This window comes from Cervus elaphus, chromosome 23 (assembly GCF_910594005.1).
Source record: "Cervus elaphus chromosome 23, mCerEla1.1, whole genome shotgun sequence".
Classification (NCBI taxonomy): domain Eukaryota; kingdom Metazoa; phylum Chordata; class Mammalia; order Artiodactyla; family Cervidae; genus Cervus; species Cervus elaphus.
Genome location: NC_057837.1, coordinates 44585632 through 44604554, shown reverse-complemented (window position 1 = coordinate 44604554; position 18923 = coordinate 44585632).

Below are 18923 nucleotides of genomic sequence, written 5' to 3'. Positions count from 1 at the left end.
ATCCCAAATCTACAGAGTCCCAGCCATTGTGTTTTAACTAAGCTCTCCAGGTGAATCTGTTGCCACTGAAGTCTGGGAAATGAGGGTTCTAGACATTGTCCTTATACTTGTTGCCTACCATATAGACGTTGTCATTGTCACCTACCACAGAGCAGTCCTCATTCCAAGACCCATTTGGAGACCCTCACGAAGATTAACAACTAGACTTGTCCCTAGTGAATGTGAAAACAATTCAAGTTATGTTGAAGCTGACATTTAATGTGTGTGTATGTGTGTTTGCTATATAAATTATCTCCTGAAATATACCATAATGTTCATTGTCTAGCAAAATGCTAAGACCAGGAAGAATATGCCTTTTAAAATTCAAAATGGAAAACTGTATTATAGCTACTACCTCCATTTTTATTTCAAAATAGAATTTAATGAGACATCTTTTAAATAAAGTTCTTTTTTTTTAATGAAATATGTAAAAGACTTTTGAGAGGATTTTGTATGTTAGATTTTAGCAGACTTGAGTTTGCCTATGACCCTGTGAGATTCTAGACAGGGACCTTTGTCAATCAAAAGTTAGGGAAGGATATTATCTTATTGTGTCTATTGTATTAAAAAGTCTGTAAAGGTGATTCATGGTGAGCTGATTACAATGATCACTGGCTTGTGTTCAGTGTTATTTTATCCTGGAAACAGTGTCATGACTGGCCCTCCATAGAGGAGACATGGATTGGGACTGGCTTGCCTTGAACCAGCTTCAGGTTGTGCCCACCCATTGTTGCCCAGCAGCTGGTTGTATTTGGGACGTGGGTCTGAGAGTGAGCTTATATCAGGGAGTAGGTTTTCTCAGTAATTGGTGGCAATGGTCCAGGGAAGCAAGAATCCAGTAAATATGTAAGGGAAACAGCATCCTGAACTGTAAGGAGGAGAGTGAGGTGAAGGGAGAGAGACACTGTCTAATGTAAGGTGCCATGATAACTCTCTGTGCAGTGCATGTGGGTGTCATGATTACAATATTCTTATTCACCTTTTGGACAATTTTTCTTTTGCTTTCCTGTAATATTTTATATTTTATTGAAGTATAGCTGATTTAAAACAAATTTCAGGTGTACTACATAGTGATTCACAATTTTTCAAGATTATCCTCCATTTATAGTCATTATGATGTATTGACTATATTTCCTATGTTGTACACTATATCCTTGTAGCTTATTTTTTATACATAATAGTTGGTACTTCTTAATCTCCTACCCCTATCTTACCCCTCCCTCCATCCCTCTCCCCACTGGTAACTGATGAGTTTGTTCTCATCATCTGTGAGTCAGTTTCTGTTATATTCATTTGTTTGTTTTACTGTTTTGAGATTCCATATATAAGTCATAATATACTTATTTATTTTTCTCATCTGACTTACTTCACTGGGCATAATATACTCCAGGTCCATCAATGTTGTTGGCAAATTTTCATTCCTTTTTATGGCTGAGTAGTATTCCAGTGTGTGTGTGTGTGTGTGTGTGTGTGTGTGTGTGTGTGTTTTCCTACCTTGGCTATTGTAAATAATGCTGCTATAAATGTTGGGGTGCATAAATCTTTTCAAATTAGTGTTTTCATTTTTTTTCGTATATATGCCCAGAAGTAGAGTTGCTGGATCATATGATAGTCCTATGTTTTGTTTCTTGAGCAACTTCCATTTTGTTTTCCATAGTGGCTGCATCAAGTTACAGTCCCACTGACCATGTCAGAGGGTTCCCTTTTGTCTACACCCTGACCAACATTTATTGTTTGTGAATTTTTTTAGATTGAAGTATAGTTGATTTACAGCCTTGTGTTTTAGGTGTACAGCACAGGGATATAATTATATATATATGTATGTGTGTGTGTGTGTATATATATATATTCCTTTTTAGATTCTGTTTCCTTATAGGTTATTACAAAATACTGAGTATATTTCCCTGTGCTCTGTACTAAGTCCTTACTAGTTACCTGTTTTATATACAGTAGTGCTTGTGGACTTTGTAATGATAGCCATTCTAACCAGGGTGTGCTTAGTCTCTCAGTTGTGTCTGACTCTTTGAGACCCCATGGACTGCAACCTGCCAGGCTCCTCTGTCCGTGGGATTCTCCAGGTAAGAATACTGGAGTGGGTTGCCATGTCCTCCTCCAAGGGATCTTCCCAACCCAGGGATGGAACCCAGGTCTCCCACATTGCAGGCAGATTCTTGACCATCTGAGCCACCAGGGAAGCCCCCCTAACCAGGGTGAGGTGATCTCTTATTGAGGTTTTGATTTGTATTTCCCTGGCGATTAGTGATGTTGAGCATCTCTTCTTGGTAATTATTTATTGTTTTTAATGCATTTCTCTCTCTACTTTCCTGTAGAATGTAAGTCTGTCATTGTCTTATATGTGCACTTCTCAGTGCCTAGATTATATAGTTTATTTTTAAAGTCAGCCAAACTGGACACAATACAGATACACTCAAAATGGTAATTTTCACGGGGGAAGAAAAGGTGTAGAAACAGAATACATAGGTTGAATTTCAAAGAGAATAACCATCATGACTTCCCTCTGTATCCATTAGCCCTTTAGCACATGCTACTCACGTCCTATGGACTGGCTAGGTATTTGGGATTCATACCGTTCACAGAGCAGGCAAGACTCCCTGAGACAGGACGAGGCAGGAGATGCATAGGGAGGTCGTTATCTTGAAGCAATGGTGTTACCACTCCTGGTGCACATGACTTCTTGGTGGGAAATAATGTCAGCTTCCTACATGAAAAAAGGTATTCATGGGATCTAAGCAATACTACAGCTGATTTTTAAAAATAAACAAGGAAGAATCATAGAAGGCAAAAGTCATTCAGAGGGTGGAAGCATGGCACCGTATGAAAGATGGACTGTAGACTCTAGTTATGCTAGGTGTGCAACCTTGATCGTGTCCTTTAAATGGAGATAAAAATTAGTTTGGTAGAATTGAAGATTATGCATCACAGTCCTTGGTTCGTGGCAGAGAGTGGTCATTCAGTAAGCTGAAGGCAGTCAGCATTCAGACATTCATCCATTTGTGAATTCAGCACTTGTCCATCTTCACGTCTGCTGTGCGCGGCTGTTCTTCACTGAGTGCTGAGACTCTGAGATTCCGTACACGTGGTGGCTGCTGCCTCTGTTCTTTAAGAGGCCAAAGAAAATGAGGATTTTATAGATGGTCTGGCTTTTTATTGTTATTGAGGGAAAGAAGCAACGTGGAAAACATAGATGTACAACATTTTTTTTAAAGAATATAAAAAAATAGGCAGAATATTTGAACAGACACTTAACAAGAAATATATATAAATGGTTAGTAAATACGTGAGAATGTGTTTGACATTGTTCATCATTGGGAAAATGTGAAATACAGCCCACTGAAATAACTACAGTTAAGAAGCCCTGAGACTTGGAGAGTTGGTGGGAAGGTATGACAAGCAACCAGAACTTTGCTACAATTTGGTGAGGATGTAAAATGCTACAACCACTTGTGTAAATGGTCTGGCTGTTTTTTAAAGTTCAACATACACGTATTCTGTGACTCAGCTCTTCCGTCTTCCATGCATTTAAGCAGAAGCTCTGAAAGAATGTGTTCGCAAAGAGATTTGTACAAGATCATTCATAGCAGTTTATCCTTAATAGTCAAATGCTGGATGCTGCCCGGGTGTCCATCACAGGAGATGTGGAACTCTTGTCCAGTGTGGTACTGCTTGTCAGCAAACAGAGCAAACTGCTGCACGTGTGCCAATGCCAACACATCTCAGGAATGTTAGAATGAGTGAAAGAAGCCTTATACAGATGAATACCTATTACAAGATTCAGGTTACATGAAGTTCTAGAACAGGTAAAATTGATGTTTGCTTGCTTCTGGCCAGGACTGGAGTTTGACTGGGAAGGGGCCTGAGGAAACTCTCTTGGTGATGAGTGATGGGTCATGGGTCATGGTCATGGGTGATGGGTTTGTTCTATGTTTGGATGGAGGTGCGGGTTATGCAGGTGATTGCACTTGTCGCTACTGATCCATATTTAACTTTCTGTAAATTTCACATGAACATATACACACACATGCACACAAAGAACCATAAACAAATTTGAACTAGTTAATGATGGGGAAGCTGCAGAGGGGAAGTGTGCTAAGGTATGCAGTCTTCTTGGAACAGAGAAAGACAAAGAGACAGAAAGGATGTTGATTTAAAGCATCTAGTGAGTCAGAATATAAAATTCATATTTGTCTATCATGTATTAGTTTAGTATAGATGTAGTATGGATGTTTATACTTAGTTTAGTAAGTGCAAACATGGTGCCTTGAAACAACTGAAATTTATTCTTTCCTGGTCTGGAGCCACGAGTCTAAACTGGTGGTTGGTTTGGCACCAGTTTAAAGAAGGCGCTGGCAGGGCCCGATCCCTCTGGGTGCTCTGACAGAGGGTCCTCCTGCTCTTCCAGCTGCTGGTGGCTCCCAGCTTCCTTGGTTTGTGGCCACATCCCTCTCATCTCACCTCCCTGGTACATGGCCTCTTCCTTCTGCCTCAGATATCCCTCTCCCGTCTCTTCCAAAAACACATGTCATTGGATTTAGGGCCCACCTGCATAATCCGGGATGATCTCATCTCAGGAAAAGTAATTTAACTACATCTGCAAAGCCCCATTTTCCAAATAAGATCATGCTAATAGGTTCCAGGGTCTTAATGTGATTATCTTCTGGGAGGTCTTTTTGTGTGTGTGCAGTCCATACAACAATATAAATTAACTTGTATTAAATAGTATTTAGTAGTAGAATAATGGAATATGATGGATTCCACCTAGTTTCCTAGATTGTCAACACTAAACATTTTTGGATAGTAAAGAATATGTTACTTAAATTTTTAGAATTTTTAAAAAGATAATATGGTCACTTTTAGAGCTTAATCTGGGTCCCTGATAAGACAGGAAGGACTCTGCCTACAATGCAAAAGACCTGGGTTTAATCCCTGGGTCAGGAAGATCCCCTGGAGAAGGGCATGGCAACCCACTCCAGTATTCTTGCATGGAGAATCCCATGGACAGAGGAGCCTGGCAGGCTGCAGTCCATGGGTTCACAAAGAGTCGGACATGACTGAGTGACTACACACACACACACACACACACACACACACACAGAGCTTAATCCTTTTGTTCTAAAAAATAAAAGCTAGTACCCATCAGTCCTTTTGGGCACAAGTCTCAGTGTTCCCATAAAAACTTGATAGACATGGGGGCCACCCATGTTGAGGGTGGTGTATCCAGCATGCAGAGCTGGTCTATACTGAAAGCGGAGGAAAACAGAACTTCTGGCCAGTGGATGAGGGATTTGGAATAAGGCCCCCTTCCTTCCAGCATTTCAGAATCAAGTCATCATCCTGGAGAAGGCAGAGGAGACCTTTCGTAGAGGTGGGTGGTGCAGTGGGAATGTGGGAGGGAGGTGTCGATTTCACTTAGGAATGGGGAGCGTCATGATGGTGGTCTTGACAGTGGTGACAAGCAGATTGAAGGACTAGAAGTGATGCTGGCCTGCTGCCCAGTGTTATGAGGAGGTGAGCACTGGGAGGGTGACACTGGAGGACACGAGGGGAATTTTTCTTGGAAAGCAGTTCCAGCAGGAGTGTGGGCCAGCAGATGGAAGATGGCACAACAGGCAGGCAAGAGTGAAGAAGGAGCTGGGCAGTGATGATAACCAGGAAGTGGCTCTCGTGAGGTGGGCCGAACAGAAACAGAGCTGGACGCCGCATCCTTTACCAATGACTATGCTTGGGGCCTTCTGTGGATTATCCACGTGAATCTTTACCATCACGCCACTGCTGAGGAGTTAAGTGAAGAAGAAATCAAGGCACAAGAGTTTATATAACATGCTCAAGATTATCCAGGAGTAATAAGGAGACATGACATTTTGTATGGGCTTCCCTCATAGCTCAGTTGGTAAAGAATCTGCCTGTGAGGCAGGAGACCCTGGTTCGATTCCTGGGTCGGGAAGATCCCCCGGAGAAGGGATAGGCTACCCACTCCAGTATTCTTGGGCTTCCCTGGTGGCTCAGCTGGTAAAGAATCTGCTTGCAATACGGGAGACCTGGGTTTGACCCCTGGGTCAGGAAGATACCCTGGAGAAGGGAAAGGCTACCCACTCCAGTATTCTGGCCTGGAGAATTCGATGGATTAAGTTCACGGGGTTGCAAAGAATCAGACACAACTGAGCGTCTTTCACTCAGTGAAATGTTTAGCAGGCCAAGCTTGGCTATCATTATCCCATTTTATAGACCTGGAAACTGAAGTGAGCAGAGGTGAAGTGCTCCCTTCCTCGGGGTTGCTTGGCTGTGTATTGTGGCCCATGGTGAAAGGTGGGGAGAGCTGGGTGATGGGGCCGGGAACTGGACCAGGGCAGTGTGAGTGCCAGGCAGGACCACAGAGCTGTATGGTGCTAGTGATGGGGATGAGAGAAAAGAAGGTAGGTTTCACTCTGAGGATAACAGGATTTTGTACCAGGGCAATAAAGCAACTTCTAATCCATCTCAGGTCTGGAGCAATGAGCTGGGGGCCTGTAGACCAACCTTGATCACGTTATCTCGCCCGGGTCCTGGCTGCTGAAACTGCGGCTGTCACATCGCTGCCCCTGCTTCCTCCAGCCCTCCCAGATTTGGTCAGCCAGGTGTGTGTCCAATCTTTGAATATTGAGAGCCCAGTGTGCCTGTCCTTTGGGACTCAGCCCCAGTGCACCCCTGGAAGACTTCCCTGTCAATCCATCTCTGTGCCAGGCCCCTAGCCATGCCCCCTGTCACCTCTATGTTGTGCTCGTTCCCTCCCCGAGACCTGTGAGCTCCCTAAAAAGAGACCCCGACTCCCATCCTCACATCTCATCACCACAACACAGCCTTCAAAGAGGGATAGGGTTTATGGTTCCAGTCAGATGCTTCATCAACTAAATTAACTTCCTGCAAAATGCTGCCTGGGAGGCCAACTTCCCACATGTTCCCCTGTTTGGAGGTTGCTGCTGTCTTGTGTAACTTGTGAATCCCAGTCTTCCTTATCAGACTGTCCACTTCGAAGAACTCGTATCTGAGTCTTCAGCCACCCTTCCTTCCTCGGAAGGAGAACTTTCTAAAGGAGGTAATGTTGCTGACTAGCATGTAAGGCAACATCTAATAATTAAGATTCAGAGCTAGAGTTTACAAGAAGGCAAAAAGAAAAGGGAAGTTTGCCAAAGATTAATGATTGACACACTTGGTATGAATCCAAAGCCTGTCATCGGGCACTAAATTGTTAAGAAGAACATGAAAAAATTACGATTGAGTAAAACAACTGAAGATCTGCAAAAGTAAGTAAGACTAACACCTGTGCTTGCAAATTAAATACGTTGTGTTTATTTTTGCTGGTGAAGACCTTTTGTGTTATTTTGATCAACTATTTCCTGTAAAAAAATGAACCACCAATAATGCCATCTTAATATTTAGCAATCAGTAGAAATTCCCCAAGGAAATTAAATTTCAAAGGAGGAAAATAGTGGTGATGATCAGGTTTTGAGCATCTGCACTGCTTTGTACACACGACACCAATTCATCCTTCCAGGATGTCTGTACCAACCTTGAGCAGTAGAATATTCAGTTCAGTTCAGTTCAGTCACTCAGTCGTGTCCAACTCTTTGCGACCCCATGGACCGCAGGATGCCAGGCCTCCCTGTCCGTCACCAACTCCCGGAGTCTATCCAAACTCATGTCCATTGAGTCAGTGATGCCATCCAGCCATCCCATCCTCTGTCATGCCCTTCTCCTTCTGCCTTCAAGCCTTTCCAGCATCAGGGTCTTTTCAAATGAGTCAGCTCTTTTCATCAGCTGGCCAAAGTATTGGAGTTTCCGCTTCGACATCAATCCTTCCAATGAACATGCAGGACTGATCTCCTTTAGGATGGACTGGTTGGATCTCTTTGATGCTGAAGGGACTCTCAAGAGTCTTCTCCAACACCACAGTTCAAAAGCATCAATTCTTCGGTGCTCAGCTTACTTTATAGTCCAACTCTCACATCCATACATGACTACTGGAAAAACCATGGCCTTGACTAGACAGACCTTTGTTGGCAAAGCAATGTCTCTTCTTTTCAATATGCTGTCTAGGTTGGTCATAGCTTTTCTTCCAAGGAGCAAGCATCCTTTAATTTCATGGTTGCAGTCACCACCTGCAGTAATTTTGGAGACCCCCAAAATAAAGTCAGCCACTGTTTCCACTGTCTCCCCATCTATTTGCCATGAAGTGATGGGACCGGATGCTATGATCTTAGTTTTCTGAATGCTGAGTTTTAAGCCAACTTTTTCACTCTCCTCTTTCACTTTCATCAAGATATTCTTTAGCCCTTCTTCACTTTCTGCCATAAGGGTAGTGTCATCTGCATATCTGAGGGTATTGATATTTCTCCTGGCAATCTTGATATCAGCTTGTGCTTCCTCCAGCCCAGCGTTTCTCATAATTACGTGTACACTGCACGTACACGTAATTACATGTACACTGCACGTAAGTTAAATAAGCAGGGTGACGATATACAGCCCTGACGTACTCTTTTTCCTATTTGGAATCAGTTCATTGTTCCATGTCCAGTTCTAACTGTTGTTTCTTGACCCGCATACAGATTTCTCAAGAGGCAGGTCAGGTGGTCTGGTATTCCCATCTCTTGAAGAATTTTCCATAGTTTGTTGTGATCCACACAGTCCAGAGCTTTGGCATAGTCAATAAAGCAGAAGTAGATGTTTTTCTGGAACTCTCTTGCTTTTTCGATGATCCATCGGATGTTGGCAATTTGATCTCTGGTTCCTCTGCCTTTTCTAAAACCAGCTTGAACATCTGGAAGTTCACGGTTCACGTATTGCTGAAGCCTGGCTTAGAGAATTTTGAGCATCACTTTACTAGCATGTGAGATGAGGGCAATTGTATCATAGTTTGAGCACTCTTTGGCATTGCCTTTCTTTGAGATTGGGATGAAAACATCTTTTCCAGTCCTGTGGCCACTACTGAGTATTCCAAATTTGCTGGCATATTGAGTGCAGCACTTTCACTGCATCATCTTTTAGGATTTGAAATAGCTCAACTGGAATTCCATCACCTCCACTAGCTTTGTTCGTAGTGATGCTTCCTAAGGCCTCCTTGACTTCACAGTCCAGGATGTGTGGCTCTAGGTGAGTGATCACACTATTGTAATTATCTGGGTCATGAAGATCTTTTTGGTATAGTTCTTCTGTGTATTCTTGCCACCTCTTCTTAATATCTTCTGCTTCTGTTAGGTCCATACCATTTCTGTCCTTTATTGTGCCCATCTTTGCATGAAATGTTCCCTTGCTATCTCTAATTTTCTTGAAGAGACCTCTAGACTTTCCCATTCTGTTGTTTTCCTCTATTTCTTTGCATTGATCACTGAGGAAGGCTTTCTTATCCTCTCCTTGCTATTCTTTGGAACTCTGCATTCAGATGGGTATATCTTTCCTTTTCTCCTTTGCCTTTAGCTTCTTTTCTTTTCTCAAGTATTTAAGGTCTCCTCAGACAGCCATTTTGCTTTTTTGCATTTCTTTTCCATGGGGATGGTCTTGAGCCCTGTCTCCTGTACAATATCACGAACCTCCATCAATAATTCATCAGGCACTCTGTCTACCAGATCTAGTCCCTTAAATCTATTTCTCACTTCCACTGTATAATTATAAGGGATTTGATTTAGGTCATACTTGAATGGTCTAGTGGTTTCCCCTACTTTCTTCAATTTAAGTCTGAATTTGGCAATAAGGAGCTCATGATCTAAGCCACAGTCAGCTCCTGGTCTTGTTTTTGCTGACTGTATAGAGCTTCTCCATCTTTGGCTGCAAAGAATATGATCAATCTGATTTCAGTATTGGCCATCTGGTAATGTCCATGTGAAGAGTCTTCTCTTGTGTTGTTGGAAGAGCGTGTTTGCTATGACCAGTTCATTCTCTTGGCAGAACTCTATTTGCCTTTGCCCTGCTTCATTCTGTACTCCAAGGCCAAATTTGCCTGTTACTCCAGGTGTTTCTTGACTTCCTACTTTTGCATTCCAGTCCCCTATAATGAAAAGGACATATTTTTTAGGTGTTAGTTCTAGAAGGTCTTGTAGGTCTTCATATAACTGTTCAACTTCAGCTTCTTCACCATTACTGGTTGGGGCATAGACTTGGATTACCGTGATATTGAATAGTTTGCCTTGGAAACGAACAGAGATCATTCTGTCATTTTTGAGACTGCATCCAAGTAGTGCATTTCTGACTCTTTTGTTGACTATGATGGCTCCTCCATTTCTTTTAAGGGATTCTTTCCCATAGTAGTATATATAATGGTCAACTGAGTTAAATTTACCCATTCCAATCCATTTTAGTTCACTGATTCCTAAAATGTTGATGTTCACTCTTGACATCTCCTTTTTGACCACTTCCAATATGCCTTGATTCATGGACCTAACATTCCAGGTTCCTAGGCAATATTGCTCTTTACAGCATTGGACCTTGCTTCTATCACCAGTCACATCCACAACTGGGTTGTTTTTGCTTTGGCTCCATCTCTTCATTCTTTCTGGAGTTATTTCTCCATTGATCTCCAGTAGCATATTGGGCACCTACCAACCTGGGGAGTTCATCTCTCAGTGTCCTATCTTTTTGCCTTTTCATACTATTCATGGGGTTCTCAAGGCAAGAATACTGAAGTGTTTTGCCATTCCCTTCTCCAGTGGACCATATTTCGTCAGAACTCTCCACCATGACCCATCCATCTTGGGTGGCCCTACATGGCATGGCTTAATTTCGTTGAGTTAGATAAGGCTGTTGTCCATGTCATTAGATTGGTTAGTTTTCTGTGACTGTGGTTTCAGTCTGTCTCAGGGCTTTACATATTGGTTGGTGTCTTTGTCTGTAGTGTTTAGCACAAAGCCTAGAATCTAGGAGCTGCTCAATAAATACTTTTTGAAGGCTGATAACCTGAGTGACCTATGTATGCACAAGGGATTTATCTACAGGTTAATGCTGTAGTATATTCTAATTTTAGGAAACAAACATAAAATTGGCTTTTTAATTCAATTGACTAATGATTTTGCTTAACACTTCTCCTCCCATTAGAACATCTCCATTTGCTGATCTGATTAAGAACGTGGAACACCCCATGGCAGACATTCTTCAAGATTTAATTCCTGTGATGCCAAAGCTGCTGAGAGTGGAGTAAATGCAGGCTTCACTTCCAGGAAAAAATCTTTGTTTGGGTCCCTTGTGTAATTGAGCCGTTTGTGTGAGTGCATCATTTGCATGATTGGTTTTCTGGAGGAGTTTCTTTTCTGTTTTAGTAAGGGGTCCTCTCCTTCTCTCTGACTCCAGGATCCCACAGGAGCTCTGGGCAGTGTGGGGGGCCTTGTGGCCTCCCCAGCCTAGTGGCCGCCTTGCACACCGAGGCTTCACCAGTTGGGAGGCATTGCCCAGGGGTCCTGGTCATGTGCGAAGGGCTCTGGGAAGGGGTGTCTGAGATGAGAGATGTAGGTGTCAGGGCCCAACTGGAATTCTGACAACAAAGGCTGTTAACAACATGCTTCAGTTAAAAACACACTTCCTTTGCAGGACTGGTTGGCAATGAAATGAGCTCATGTATGCTTAGCTCCTAGTAGGTGGTCTGCTAATTATAAGTAGGATTTTGTCTAGGGCCCAGTGACAAATTCAGCCTGACTCCTGGGAGGATTCTTCAGAGAGAAGACGGGGGTCATGTCAACCAGTGACCACAGAGGCCCTTCCTCCCAGGGAGCACAGTGGTGGGCATGGGGAGAAGGGCAAGATGCTGGAGGGTCACCGTCTCCCCTCTGCTTGGTGACAGAGGCATCAGGCCACACTCCGCTCTCCTTCCCCGCCCTCCTCCCGGCCTCATACCATGGGCCTGTTCCAGAGTGGCCCTAAGTTGGGATGTTTTCTTGGTCCTTGGTGTCCAACGTGCAGTGGGCAGAGCTAGGGGCACCTCCGTGCAGCCTGCTCTGTGACTCTGGTCCCAGCACAATCAGTCTTCCTTAATTTCTTTGTTTGCTTAGCTTTTATTTCTGTCCAAAATTCTTGGCTGGGACACTAGTGTCTGGGAAACCCGGACACTGGGATATTCAGAGATGCTCACATTTGCAGACACACTCAGAAACACATATTCACACCCACAAAAACACAGACATTTACAGGCATGTGTATTCACAGGCATGCTTACACAGACATACACACATGATGGTCACCTGGCTGTATTGAGGAGAGTTCTCTCTTGGGATGTTCTTGTTCCAGTTGGCTTAAGGCAAATTACAACCTGAGTATCTTTAGACTACTTTCAAAATATAGTATTGTTGTGATAAACCAATTCATAAAAACATGCCAAGTTTCAGAGTGTTTCAATAATTAATTTTAGGGTCTGAGTCGGTTGCAAATATTTGTCTAGAATTACCTATCCTTAGACACCTCACTCTGGAAAGAAAACCCTCTGGGTGATGAGTTATTTATAGCACTATTTTAAAAGTTTACCTTGTTGAAAGGCAACATCTCTTTGGGAGTTAAATCCTGGAGCTGCCTGGCAGAAAAATTGGTACTTGGAAATCACATGTTGTCATGGAAGCGAGAAAACCTTACGGTGTGACTGTTTCTTTGTGCAGTGAGCATACGACCTCAAAGCCTTGAACTTCTGGGGTGAGAAATCATGTTGCTCTCCTGAGCCCAGGAGCCCTTATACATGTCAGAGCAGAGAGATGTTTTCTTAATGCTTTAAAGTAAAATATTACATTACAGAACCCAAGAAAACACAGGACTCTAAAAAGCAAATTGACAAAATCTGTCATTTTAGAAAAACTGAATTTATTCAGGACTCCTCGTCTCTAGGAACATCATGGAGAGGGAATGTCAGGAGCTGTGGTTTTCCTGAATAGGTCTCAGCTTGTGTACTTCATGAGCCATTCTTGAGAAAAGTCAATTTTTCACACATTTACAGAAATAATTTGCTTCAGATCTGCAATGACGGCTTGAAACCGCACATGTTTCTGAAACTGCCAATCCAGGATAATGTCTGGGGTATCTTTTTTTTTTTTCTTAAATACTACTTAAATTAGATCTATGCAGAGAGTGGAAATAGCAGATATCTGGCAATCCACAGACCAGTCAAGAAAAATAAAAAAAGGAACTTTCTTTGAGCAGACGAAGTGACAGTCTTGGGTCGTTATCAGTAGAGTTGTGTGTAGCGAATGCACAAATCATTTCAGAGATGATGAGACATTAAGTTTCTTGGTTCACTATTTAAAAATATAAAACCAACAATTACAGATGAAAACTATTCATTCTGAGATTTAAGGAGGGAAAAGAAGAAAAAATAAAGAGACAGAGAGAGGGCCTATGTCTTTTGAACACTTGAGCATGCTATGGAGAATTGAACCAGGGCAGTCCTGATTCTCCCACGAGGGGAGACAGCAAGGCTTTGAGAGAATGGATAAGCAGGGCCCGTGAGCCCTGGTTCTGGGTCTGCTTGTGACCCAGGCCAGGCCTCCAGCCAACCCTCTGTCTCCTGAGCAGTAGGAGGCCCACAGTGGGACTGAAGGTCCCCTGCAGAGCCGTCCAATCTCCCCACACCATCCCAAGGTGGGAGAAAGTGAAAGTGTGAGTCCGACTCTTTGTGACCCCATTGACTGTAACCAGCCAGGCTCCTCTGTCCATGAGATTCTCCAGGCAAGAATCCTGGAGTGGGTTGTCATTCCCTTCTCCAGAGGATCTTCCGGACCCAGGGATGGAAAGTGGGTCTCCTGCACTGCAGCAGATACTCTCCTGTCTGAGCCACCAGGAGTGGGAGGAGTTTATAGAAAATACATAATGCACAGGTGGAAGTTTGGCTTACTAGAAAATTCAGTGATTGACAAGAAATGTCAGGCATCTAACTCCATTGTCAGTGAAGCTTTTATATTTGAATCACTTAAGGGCTAGGTGGGGGACTTCGTGAACAACTAAAGATCAAAATTTTTAAAATCCTTCATTCCTCATTTGAAGCACATTTCAGCAGAAAAGGCACAGTTCTTGAACACCCCCATGAACTATCATACACACACTCTGTATTTAACAGGCAATCAGATTCAGTCATTTATGTGGCAATTTGTTTAAACATCTTATGCTTTGAAACACATTTTTTTATATTATTCATTTGCAATGTGTAGATGCAAAGCTGTATTGGACAAAGGCAAACTTCAGTTCAACTCTTCAGTTCAGGTCATAGTGAAGTTAGTAAAAGCTGAAAATGCAGTACCTTCCAATGTCTGCAAGGGTGTCCCTAACCACTTTTAAGTTTGCAGTTAGTAGCAGTCATATACTATTCAGAGGTGTAAAAGGTTTTACAACTGAATGGCAAATACCAGATTCCATATCCTTAAAAATATTAAGCATACATTTCCTTTCATTAAAAAATACTTATTTGATTCTGTATGATCCTTGTGAAGCTTATTTTGCAATAATTTGATGATGATGTATCAATTGAGGAACTCTACCCTAATTTCCTAGAAAACATTCATTAAAATCTCAAAGTGGTCTCTGATATATTTTTTTCTCAAAGAAAGTGTATTATTTGGAAAACAAACGCTGTTGCCTTGCGATAGGTTATTTTTTTTCTTTTTTTTTCAAGTGAGCCAACACAACGGAATAAAATATATGATTGGTTGTGGCTGAGTCACTTCCTGTTTCAATAACAAGAGTGTCATTAGCAAAACTGTAAGCAGCACAGTTTGTCACCGTGTGTGTGGCTTTGTTTGTACACGTTGCCAGAAACAAGTTCTTAGGGAAAACACACTCATTGCTCTATTACCAAGAAAGAAAGTTTCAGCGAGTGGTTTTGGCAGCAGCTGTTGCCTTGTTCATTATTTATTTATAACTGAAGCTTCCCTAACGGAAGGGACACTATTTGCCCAGCAGCCTAAGTGGAGCTGCAGTTTTGCCCAGGGAAGTCATAGTTCACTCCTGTCACCAAAGCCCTAACACAAATGCACATTGGCTTCCGAAGACTGAGAGGTGTGCTCCAGCCGAGTGGCAGAGGGACTGGACATCAGGGAACCGAACTTTTGCCTGGCTTGGCTACCAAGTGACCATTTGAGCTTGGATTTGCATTTCCACTTCTATAAAACAGCAGTGTTGAATTGTACAGTCTCAGAGCCTCCTTCCAGCAAAAAATGGCTCTTGTCCTGGAACCAGGAAATTGAGCTGGCATTCTTCACATATGGGTGTCTGATGCTTGCTGAGTTTAGAACCTGCCCCCCCCCCCCGAAATTCCCCACCCCCACCCCAGGGGCTCATTAAGGTGATTTGTCTGTGACTCATCATCACCACACTACCTCCAGGGCAGGATGGCTCCTGCCTTGGTGCTACCACTTGTGAAAATTGCTGTAACTCAGCAGCTGGAGGAGTCCAGACCTGGCCATGAGTCAGATTAGGTAGACGACATCATCTGGAGCTCTGAGGGCAAAGGTGAGTTTGGGAGGGGAACAGAGGCCTCTAGTCCCCATGCTTCTGAAATCCTGCCCTGGGCTGTCTTGGACGCTAATGTGATTTGGCTCAGATTCTTAACTCGGAGACCCACTTCAAGAACCTGCCAGGTTTATCTGCAGGAAACCACCTGGCTGAGCAATGGGTGTCCGCCCCCTCAAGTGAGGGTGACCCAGCATCTTATCGGAGCGAGCCTCAGACCAACACCCAGTCGTGGCTGTGCCCCAGTTAAGAATCCCGTTGCCTGTGAGGGAACACCTGGACTCACCATTTCTCTTTCAAACCCCTCCAAGAGGATTTGTCCCTGACCACATGGCTCTCTCGAATGTAGGCTAAAAATGCATCCCAAGTTTCCTTCTAAAGGCACCATGAAGCTGTAATAATTAACAACTTATTTTCATTCACTAGAATTCTACACTGACCTCTAATCTGGTGGGAGGTATTCTATAAGTGCTAAGTCAATATTTGTTCTTGGTTGTAAAAAATGAGTAAAATGGGCAAGACCCTGCTTTCCTGTCACTGATAACCCAGGGTGGTGTATGTGTGAGCAATGCTTGCACACAGCTGGGTCGGACTCAGCTGTAACTGCCAGCCTGGTGCCTCCTGCATGGACCCCACTTATCTCTGCTCTGTGCACACTCCTTATTCCCTCTGTGCTCCATGTGGGACTTGGCTACATGCACTGTTAAAGATGCTGCTGAAAATGTCTTAATACGTTTTCCTTGGGAGCCTGGTATTCCTGGGGAGGGGGTGAACTATGGGAAAGTGTGTCATCCTCAGGCGTTGGGCCCACGGAGTGTTTATGGGCCATGGGTCCTGGTTCTGGTTCTGATCAGACACTGTGTGGAGAGCCTCAAGTGGACCCATTCAGGGTTTCCATCCATTCAGGAGTGATGTGGTCCACCCCTTGAGTTTAAAAGTAATTTGGATCTCTGGGTCCTGGGCAGAACCTAGGAAATACAAAGTCCACTCCTCAGTTTCTTCTGCTTATCAAGAGCTTGTGGGCTGTGCAGGAACTGGGGCTGTAATTTCCTGCTTCCGCTCATGTTAAAGCAACTGTTGGGTCATCGAAGGTCTCCGGCCTGTCCTCTGCGGGCAGTGTCACGGGGATGTGGATCTTCCTACCTGGGAGGGACAGAATCCACCTGGTCTCTTACTCCCCATTTGAAGGTCTCAGAATTATTCCTCCAGGCTTTCCCTCACCTGGGGATCTAGCTGCAAGCTTCCCAGTGGCCAGGCCCTGTGGGTTTCCTTAGCAGCTTCTCACCACTCTACTTCCCAGCCCAGGACATGGTAAAGAGCTGCAAGCCCGCTTCCCTTCCCTTGGCTTATTTCCACCATGAACCATCTCCTCTAAGGCCCTGGCTTTGCTCAGGCTTCTCTTCCCTCCTGGAGGCATCCTGCCTCCTCCTGACCACATCAGCCCCCATCCCTGGTACAACGGCTCTTCTTCTGTGCATTTGCTGCACCCTGTGTCCCCATGAGATGTTGGAGTGTTTCTTTGACAACTATGGTTTCATTTGCACAGCATCTTCAGTTAAGGATGCGGGTCAGGGATGTCTTTTTCCCTGGCTCCCAGCCCACCATAGATGCATGGTTTCTAGACAGAGCTTTCAGCTGTGGGACTGCGTGCCAGTCTTGCCTTGGTCTCAGTTCCCTCACTTACGGCCTGGGGATGCTCTGACCTGTCTCAGGGCATCTCCTGGTCCTGTGGACACAGGCTGTCTCCTAGCTCTCAGTGGCCCTGGGGAAGTTGGCTTATTCGTTCTCCTTAGAAAGCTCCTCGGAAGGATGGTTTCGCCCCAGGTCTGTTAACAGTGTTTCAGATTTGAGGTTCAGAGCAGAGTGCTGTCAGCTGGCTTGCTGGTGGGCCCCACGTCCCCTGTGCACCCCCCCCAACCCAGGGCGAGAGGCCGGGGTCAGAGCTGTTGGCAGGCGATGAGCAGCCGTTCCTGCTGCTGTGGTTGTCAACCCTGCTGCTATTTTGGGGCCTGTATTGTTCACTCAGGGTTTCGTTTTCCTTTGCCGTCTATTTTGGCACGGCCTTGTTCCCAAAGGGCAGGCTCTGTCGTGGCCCAGGGCTCGTCCACATCTTTGTCCAAGTTTACTTGGTGACATGTCACCTCCAGAAGGAAAAAAAGAAGTATGAGAGTATGAGAACACGATCTTCCATGCAGAATTGTTTTTAAACACTTTAAAGCAAAAGAGACATCTTAGAATGTTTTCATTTTCATATGTGAAGTTGAGGAAGTCAGATTTACCCAGTGATGTGAATTAGGGGGGGACGGACAGGCTGTGAGGACCAGTCTACAGTGTGTGCATGCATGTGCACGTGAGTGTGTGTGTTCTGTGTGTGTGCATGAAATCCCTCATCTACTCTTCTGTTTTCTGAATGACATGCTTCTTGGGCCCCCAGGACCAAGGCTCTCTAGGCTCACTGAAACAGCCTGTAGATACAGGTGTCCCTGAGAACTTCAGCGTGCGACTGTATAGTTGTGGAGGGGCTGGCACAATGAGCTCCGGCTGCGGGTATGTAACACACACTTAACAACATGTGCTGTGCTCACGAGGGTCACAGTATTTTGTGTTGATCTTCAGCTTAATTCTGAGTGCCGGACCCAGGCAGTTGAGGAGGACAGGGGCCAGCCAGGAGGTGTGGGGACTCTACGTGGAACTGGCCATGCTCTGGGGGCAACTGAGGAATTAGCCTTGACGCTGAGGCTTGTACAAACCGAAGAGTCTTGTCTCACTCCCAGATCTGGCAGCTCTGCATGCCTGGTTAACTGCGCTTACAGGAAAAACACTCACAGGTGAAAGACCTTTGGCATCCACTCCTAACTTTCAGTTCCGAGGACGGTGAGTTCCCGGTACAAGGGAGTGGAAGTTGACGTCACCGAAAAGATATTGCCTTGCTTTGAAATCTGCAAGTGCTTTCAAAGTCCTCCTGTACACACGGCTGAAAATGTGTTTCCCAATTGTCATGGGCAACTTCGTATAAACAGATGTTCCAGAAACAAATAAACCAAATACAAAAACACGTTGGTTTGTGTTCAAGAATGCAACATGGTATTTACATGTGCCTTACTATGCTGTTTTCACTGACGAAGTTCCCAGAAGAGATCGTTAGGACTGAAGGTCCAAAATTAGCTCTAGGACAAGAGTGAATAATTTCGACAGGCGCTCTGAAATGGTTTGTGTGTTTGAAGCCATATATGGGTGAAAGTAGCCATTTCAACAGGAAGTAAAAAAAAAAATAAGGAAAACTTTTTGCACACAACAGAAAAATGCTTACACTTTCATCTGTGAAAAGGAGTTCAAATTCCCAAGGCATGCTGAATGAGACTCCAGGTAGGTTTTAAACTCGCTTTTATAAAACTTTTTAAAATGCTTCACTAACTTTCAGGGTG